Here is a 9,150-nt window from a genome sequence, read left to right as displayed (position 1 = left end):
AGTGACTGGCACATGGTAGTTGTGCAATAATGGATCAATGAATAGATATTAAACTTCTCTTCCCTTGAAGAGTCTTGTTGAACGATTCCTGTGTGCCAACCACAGTGCTCTCTGTGTTAATTCATTCCACCCTCATGGCAACCGTATAAGGTGCATGCTCTATATTATCCCTATTAAACAGCTGGGAGATTGAGCCTTAGAATGGTTAAATGACTTGTCCAGGGTTACACAGTTAGGAAGTGGCAGAGCTGGGCTGCAAACCTGGGTGCTCGAGATCCAGGGTTTCAAACTCTTAATTATGATGCTCCCTTCCTGTCAATAAATGGGTGTTTGATTAACAAAGAATTTTTCATGAAATAAAATATAGGAGAAAGTGCTGTGTGTGTGTGTGTGTGTGTGTGTGTGCGCGTGCGTGTGCGTGTGTGTGTGTGTGTAAAAGAGAGAGATTGACAAATCTTCACCCATGCAACCTGAGGGGTGGATCCTGATTCCTCAGCTCCCTTTGACGTCATGCACAGGAAGGGAGTGGTTGTGTATGTCACAAGCAGGCCTTCTGGGGCAGAGCTGACTTGTGACATGAGTGGGTACCAAGAGAAGATCCTGTGCTGGAGATAAGAACCAAGGAAACTGATCACTGAATGAGAGACAATTAAATAAGAGAGACAAAAAAGAGGGGAACAGGTTGTGGTGGCTAGAAGAGGAAACATGTCAAGGAAAAGTTAAAGTTAATTACTGTGGGCAATGTGCAATGAAAACCTTTTCCTACCTCTGTACCTTCTACCTTGCTTGTGTGCAAATTCCATTTGGAGGATGGAGGTGCTTGCAGACAGTAAGAAGGCAGTTGATCTTCAGGTTATTAAAAACCAAAATATTCTTATTATTTAGATTGAGTCAAGTGATCCCTTAATCTTTATTGCTCTCTTTCATTCTATCATGTTAAAATATCTCTTAATATATTTTTGCTCTTAGGCACTTCCTGTCTAATTACAGAACTTCATGTGAATTTTGTTGAAATCACATTGATGGGGGAAAAAAACGATGAAAGGTGAATTGGTTCGTCCTATTTTCACCAGTTTGTTTTTGGCCACATCATTGGCTTTGAGTTTGCTACTGGGCTTAGTGCTGGGGCGTAAGACCTTACTTAATATGTCCATGACACCAAAGCATAGGATACCGCCACCCACCGATCTGGCCCACCCAGCTATCTGGAACTGAGCCAATAGAATAACCACTGGAAAGAGCTGCTCAGGGGTTGTTGCAGCAAGGGTGGTGATTCTGTCAGCCTTCCTGCATCCTGGTGTCCCTTGCAATTGAACTGACAGGTCTGGGCCTTTCTTGGCTTAATATTATTTCTTTGCTGTCTGCTGTTATTTCAACAGACTAATCCAATAATGTTTTATCTCTTTCATTATACCAAAGCTATATAATTTTCTTGAGTTATAATCTATCTTCTTTTATGATTCCCCAGAGATAGGGAAAAGCTGTCCCATCTTTTTTTGATGGGAGGCTCCCACGAAGCCGACACCAGGACGTTGAAGCCAGTGCTACCAAATTAAATTCTGAATCTCAATCACAGCCACCGCTTCTAATGGGAAATTCGAGTTGATTATGGAGATGACAGCCCAGGTTTACGTTTATTGCATTTAGCAGAAATTGTTTATCCTATTAAATACAGTCTTGAAGGAGAGACAATTGAATTGCGGAGCACCGGTGAATACCCGGGTGATGCCCAGGCGCTGCTAAACTGTGTAATAATTATATTCTTATTTGTGGGCTGAACTTCCCCTGGTGGCTCTTCTTGCAAACAAATGCATTTAGGAGGAGGTTGAAACATAATGTAAGAATTAAACAAAATAAATGCAAACCGTGCTTTTGGAAAAGCTTGGCAACAGTAGTTCGAACCAGTGTACCTGTGTAGGAGCTACAGTATCCGCGGGGTACAGTCTAGGCAGTGGTTTGGCAGTGGTCCTGGAAGCCTGAAAACACTACAAGATACCTGGATATGACAGTTTTGTATCCAAGAACGTGAACCTCTGAAATGCTATGAGCGCCACCGTGCTCTTGAAGTGGGAGTGCAGGGGTGGGAGTCCTGTGTCTCAGCTTCCACCCTGTGTGACCTTGGGCTAATAATGTAACTTCTGTGGGAGTAATAATTATTATAATAATAGCTGCCAATTATGGAGTGCTTCTCAATTTATGAGTCTTTTAGCCTACATTATCTCATTTAATCTTTATCTGAATTCGATGGGGTAGATATTAATACCATCATGAAGTGACACGTAGAGAAAGCTTCAAAGGGAAACCTGATCTTTATAATAAATAAGCTGACTGTGGACATCAAGGTGGAATTTAGAGGGAGGCCAGAAGAAAGAACACCTGCTGGCAGAGAATCCAGAGGAAAATGCCATCTTTGTTTTAAAGAAGAGGACTCTGGTCGGTTCCCAAGTACTTATGGAAAAAAAAAAAAAAAAAGCCCTGGGGAGAGAGCGTGCCTGGAGCAGAAAACTCTTGGGACACCAGCCAGGTCTTCCTGGGGACCCTCATAATTAGAATCTTGATAGAGAAATACTTTCTTTTACAGACTGCAGATGTGCTTAATAACAGTATGCCTATTCACTAATGTTTCCAGACACTATTATAATTTACTCATTTATCATCTCCTATTTCTTCTCAAATATAATGTCCATGAAGGCAGGAATAGTGTTGCCTGCTGCACTTATATGTCTCCAGTACAGTGCCTGGCACAATCAGACAATGATAAATAATTGTTGCATGAATTAATGAACTAATGAAAAGAGACGTGAGTGGGGCCAAGGCCAGACCCTTCCCAGGCCAGTGAAAAACTTCAGTGAATTGGTGGCACATGATGGTGGCATCATGAAGTTTGGGGTACAGAAGCCTGTGATAAGAGGAACCACCACAGCAGTGGCCAGGGTAGGCACCTTCAGCCAGCTTCATGGGCAGCATGGCAACAAAGAGTCTAATAAAATTGGCAGAAAAATAGCTGATGTCAGATAAGGACTAATAGAACTTGATTAGAGGTGTTGGTGACACCCACTGGGGACCACCAGATATCTTCCGGGAAACTTTATAGAAGGGAGCAGACAAGTCTGCAATTGTGTGTCAGGGGTAAACCTGAGAAGCACATTTACGGGCTGATGAAGAAACCAAGGTTCAACAGGGCTAAAAGGCCTGCCCAGTATATGGCAGAGGCAGGAAACGAATAAATAACTTTAAAAAAATCATCATCCGAACATGTTGCCTCCACCTCATTTTCTCATCATAGACTTATTGTAAACTTGAATGCTCACCTAAAACCTAACAGCGACATACTGGAATGGTACACTTTAAGTCTTTGAGATTCCGTTACTGTTGTCAGAGTTTTCTGCATGGCATGTTCCTCTTTGAGTTGTCTTTCTTAAATATATGGCCAGATTCTCATACTGAGGTACACAGGAACTCAGAGGTGGGTATACTGAGGTAGCTGGGGGACAGCGCAACCTCTAAGAACTGGAAACACAGATGAAGAGGCCAGAGCAGCAAAGTACTTCTAAGGGCATGCTCTGGTGCCAGACTATCTGCATTTGTGACATGGCCTGGCTCTCTGTGTCTTACTAACTTTGTGGTCTTATGGAGGTTACATACCCATCTGTGCTTTTGTTTCCTCATCTGTAAGATGGTGGTGGTGACAGCAGCAACCTCCTGGGGTTCTGTGAGCATCATGTGAAATTCGAAGAGCGCCTGGGACAAAGTCAGCGTTTCATAGTTAGCTATACTGTGGACGTCATTGTTTCTCAAACCACCAACAAGAACTACGGTTTGTCTTTTTAAAGTCATTGCAAATTGTTTTAAAGACATTTCACTGTGAAACCTACTACGACACATGAGAACAAGAAAGACATAAAATAGCTTAGCACCTAAATGTCTTAATAAAGGACATGAACTGCTTTCATATCTCAAGCTCTAGGTTATTAAGGGAAAATATAACAGCATAATAACTAATATTTGCAGAGGGCATTACTAGTTACAAAGAACTTCCACATGCCTAATCCAGCTTAATCCTCTCAATGCCTGCAAGAGGAAGGATTTATTATCTGCCTCTGACAGGCGATGAGACAGAGCCTCGGAGAGACTAAGCGATTTGCCCAAGACCACACAGCTTGAAAGGAGAAGAACTGCCTCCGTCCAACGGCTGCCGCTGCACTGCTCCCCAACGTCTCACTGTAACAGAAGCAGATCCAGCTTCAGAGCCTGCCTGCCTGCCAGCCCACTTGCATAGAAGAGACAGAGAAAGGGCCCTGGGATGGCATCTGGTAACAGAGAAGCAGAGACATTTGAAGGCCTTGGGGGCAGATGGAGGGAGGTATAAGACCCGATGCCACCACTTCCTAGCTGAGCGACCTTGACAAGTCATTTATCCTCTCTGCGCCTCAGTTTCCTCATCAGAAAATGGAGCCAATACTCCTGATGACACAAGTGTAAGGACTCAATGACATGACATGTGCAAAAGGACTGCTATCACTTTAAAGTGCCTGGCACATGGTGGATGCTCAACTGCCTTCCCATTCTTGGGTGCTGAACAAACCAACCCAGTTAAATACCTGGCTTTTTTTTTTTTTTTTACCCTGCCTAGCCTATCTCTTTTTGAGCAGGTAGATTGCATTTTACAGAAAAGGACAAGAAACAGGGATTGTGTTTGCAGTGGTGAATTCCTGGAGGACTGTCAGAGGGAGTCAAGTGGCTGGTCTGACATTCACCTCTGTGCAGGAGGCTGCTCCAGAGCTTTGGGAGCTTTTGGCTGTGTCCACTAGTTATCTCACGTCTACACCTTGCAACCCCCAGTGTTCCTTCATCCATCACTGACCATTGTCTGGGATCCACTCCTTCCCCCACCACCTCCTGCCAGATGGGCCTCCTTGTCAATAAGCCAGTTTGTTCATATCCTAAAACTATCTGATTCTGGCCCCTTTTATCCCAAACACCATCCATCCGTCAACTGTTTGCTCCACATGCTTGGTTAGGAAAATGGGAATGGGGGAGGGAGACAAATAATAGATAAAACTTCTTAGCTGCTATCTCTAAAGAAATAGAATGAATAAATAGATCTGTCAGACATGTATCATGCCATTGGACAGCAAAGTCCATTTGTTAAAAATAGGTTAGGACAGAAGGATTTATCTCACATTTTAAGCTGTTAATACGGAAGGGAAACATATTTCCCTTTATCTCTCCCAGGGGAAGGGAGAACCCCAAGGCCATGAATGCAGAATTTTTAGCTCGAATTGATGGACTTTGCTTCACCAAGGTGGAAAATGCAGACTCTCTCTTAAATGCATGTAGCCTGTGGGAATGGTTTGGGCTCTCCTCTGATACACCAGGAAGGTTGCAGGATCCAGGAGTCTTGTGAAAATGTTTTCTATGGGGTTCTCTCTCACAAATTCTTGCACACTGCATGCAAAGCTTGTTCCAGAGCCTCTCCCTCTCACCCAGACAGACCAGAGAGAGAACAGCTTCCAAAAGATTTTTACTGGGAAGCTCCTATGTGCCAAGCACTATGCTAGTTGCCGGGACGCTAAAAGTAAATGCCAGTTCCCATCTACCCTGCAAGAAGTCAGTGGGTAGGAAGACAAACAAGCAGCCTACACTGATGGAGTATGTAAAATGCTGGAATACAGAGCCATATATGGGAGTAGCACCTGACGAAGTGTGAAAGAATAGAAGGGGTTGGGGTTGGCTTTCTGGGAAAGTGGACACCTAACCTATACCCTCAAAAGCACTGGTGAAGAGACAGGAGAAGATGGGTGCTAGCAGGCAGGGATGCTTTGGGGTAGTATGCGCAAATTGTACATAGTTCATTTATTTGGCAAATACTTATTGAATCTCTATTAAGTTCAAATACAATTCTAAGTACTGGGGATCTAGCCATGAAAAAGCTTGCATATTAATGGTGGAAGTATACCAAAGGGAAGAGGAAGAATAAACAAATCTATAATCTCAGGTAGTGGTAAGTACCATACAAGACAAATAAATGAGGGTAAAGTTTTTGGAGGGGTAATATTTGAGCAGAGACTTGAATGAAACAAAGGAGTGAGTCTTGGATGAGCTCATTTAGAGAATGAACGTTTTAGGCAGAGGGGCACACATGCAAAGGTCCTGAGGCATGAGAGAGCTTGGCATGTGTGATGGACAGCACAAAGGCTTGAGTGCCTGGAGCAGCATGACTGAGGGAAGAGTGAATGGAAGCACGTGAAGTCACAGAGCCAAGGACTAGTCATTGGAGGCCTTTGTATATCATGTAAGGGACCACAGATTTTAGTACAATTGGTTCATAGAGTCTGAAATGGGAGGTTAACATGGAATAGTACATTGTGTCAAATCAGAGAGAACCTTATGAATTCAGTTGAAAATGCTTGAACTTCATAACAATGGCTGTGGGGTGTTGAACCCCCGAAGCACCTGAGGTCATCAGGGGAATGACTGAAAAATGGCCATCTGTGAAAATCTCCCCAGGATCAAGCACCAGCTGCCCTCAGGAGAGACCCAATGACTGAACCTAAGGTCCAAACTCAGCTGTCCCCAGCCTGAGAATGGCCAGGTCCTGTACCCAGAAGAGAGCAGGTACTGCCCGCCAACCCACCTCATGGTTTCCCACCTCTGTGACTTTGTACATGTTTCCTCTGTAATATCCTGCCTCTCTTTCACTTTTCTTTGCTTGTCTAGCTCCTGCTCATTTTCTCATCTCCACTGACCATCTTCTTCTCCAGCCTGCCTTTCCTGCTCCCACAGCCCCTGGGCTTCCTATTGGTAGATGACCTACTGTCATCATTCACAGGCCACCCCCAGACCAAGCATTCTTCCAAGGCTAGGACCATGTCTGATCCATTTCTGTACCTCCAGCACCCAGCACGGGGCCTGGCACAAAGGTTCGCCAGAGTGCTTCACCCATTTCCCAAGAGGAGGGGTAGTGGCCTCCATTGTTCTTATGGAAACGATGCTAATTGTTTAATGCTAATCTGTATCACAGCCCCCTTCCTCTCATGGCTCCCAGTAGCTTCACTCTGCCATCTCTCATTTGTGCAATGTGATTTTTGAAGCCTTCCCTTTCTCTCCGTCCATTTTCTTTACCCTAAAGGCATATCATTCAGAAGAGATTCATCGAGTACTGAACTCTTTAGATCTTCCTCCATCTCAAAGAAAAAAAAAAAGAAAAAGCATCACCTTATTGCTTTTCATTCTGTCATTAATTTACTTTTCAAAAGACACCTTGTCAAGCTGAAGATTATATCTTTAAACCATGTTTTTACATCCACTATCTATAAAACCTTAGATTATAGATCTCCTGAAAGGACCTGAGGGAGAATACATTTGATGAGCTTTATGCCTTTTGCTTGCTGAGAGCCAGGCATTCTTGAAGAGGGAAAAAACAGATCCAGTGAAGGGTTGCTGCTTCTGAAACTGCCACTGTTGCTGTATTTTAGCTTCCAAAGCTGTTGAGAATGCAGCTTTCTCAGGGAAAGGGACAGACACTGGCCTTGGTTCTCTGGCTCAGATGATAGGAAGGTGGCTTTGCTCAGCTGGTGGCTTTGGCTCACAGGTGATCCAGGCAATTGTTTAATCCTAACATTCTTAGATCCCACTTAGATTACTACACTTACTTCCTAAGGGGCTTTCTTGATTCTGGTTTCTTCCCAGTCACCTACACCCCACACGCGATTCTATAAGTCCCTCCACTGGTAGACAGCACAGAGCAAAGGTGGAAGAGCATGGCTTGATGGACTGCATTCAAACCCTGGCTGGCCTTTCAGTTCTGTGACCGATGAGGCTCAGCCTCGCCGAGACTCAGTTTCCTTAGCTGTAAAATGGGAGTCATAAAGCAAATCTTAAGAGGTCCTTGATAAGACAAGATAAAATAACACAGATCAACCTTACTGTGGCTGCCCTTTTGTTTTGTCACACACGCCATTCCCCTGAACATGTAACGAGTCTTCAACTCTCAAAGGTTCTCAACCTTGGCTGCATCGGAATTGCCTGGAGAGCTTTTAAAACTACTGATGTCTGGCTCCCACCTCCAAAGATTGAGATTTGATAGGTCTGGGGTGCAGCCTCTGGACAGCAAGGTTTTTAAAACTCCCTCAGCTGATTCTAATGTGCAACCACGATTGAAAATTACCACTTTTAGATCAAGTTTGAATGTCCTCTAAATCGTACACTGGGCCTGGCCAGTCTGGCTTCCCATCACTTTCTAGCATGTAACTTCCACTCTCCAGTAAATAATGAATAAAAATTAATTATCAATTTAACTTTAAAATAAAAAAGTAAATAAATGATAGGAGAGTCTTTTTTTCCTTCTTTTAGAAAGAAGATCTAAAGAGTACAAAAATAGACTTTTAAACTATAAATAATAATAGTAGTAATCATAATAGTAAGGGCAATGCCAATGATTTAATATGTGACATGCATTGTGCTAAGTGTTTCATATAACTAATATACATTCACCATTCCCCACTTCCCATTCCCAGCACAAATACCTGTACATACCCCCAATATTCTTTTTTAGCTTCAAACTCTGTGATATACTGAATTTCTATCTTAAAGATCTCCTCCCTCTTTGCCTACTTTAAAAATCCTTCAAGGACTGTGTCAAGAAATACATACACGTAAAGAAAGATCAATCTCTCCACCATCTGACCACTCTTGGCACTTCTTTTGTATGCTGCATATTTTAGCATTAACTCAGCAGTTTCCTGTGTCCCTAAAACCCCTTCTAATTGTGTCATGTCTATATAAATCTTATTATTACCCTAAAAAGATTGAGGATTCTGGAAGGATAGGGAGCACCTGTATGTATATGTCAGTCAACAGATAATTCTTGTACTGGTTGGGAATGCAAATTCCACTTTTAACCTATTTTCTGTTTAGAAAAAAAGTGCAGCTTGCTGCCAGTGTTAATTTAATTTTACATAAACACGCTCTTTGAGGCTGAAGCAAATCTGACTGGTTTTCAATGTGAAAATAAAATATAAAAACTGTTCTTGGAGTTATTTCTAAATAAAACTTGTCTCTAGTCCTAATGTAACAGAAATGTATACCTAAATCAGATTCATCAAATGAATCTTTGGCTAACAACTGTTGGAGAATGATTAACATCAT

This window comes from Pteropus alecto, unplaced genomic scaffold, assembly GCF_000325575.1.
Source record: "Pteropus alecto unplaced genomic scaffold, ASM32557v1 scaffold25, whole genome shotgun sequence".
Lineage (NCBI taxonomy): Eukaryota > Metazoa > Chordata > Mammalia > Chiroptera > Pteropodidae > Pteropus > Pteropus alecto.
The sequence above is the reverse complement of the archived record's forward strand: the minus strand, read 5'-3'. Positions refer to the sequence as shown.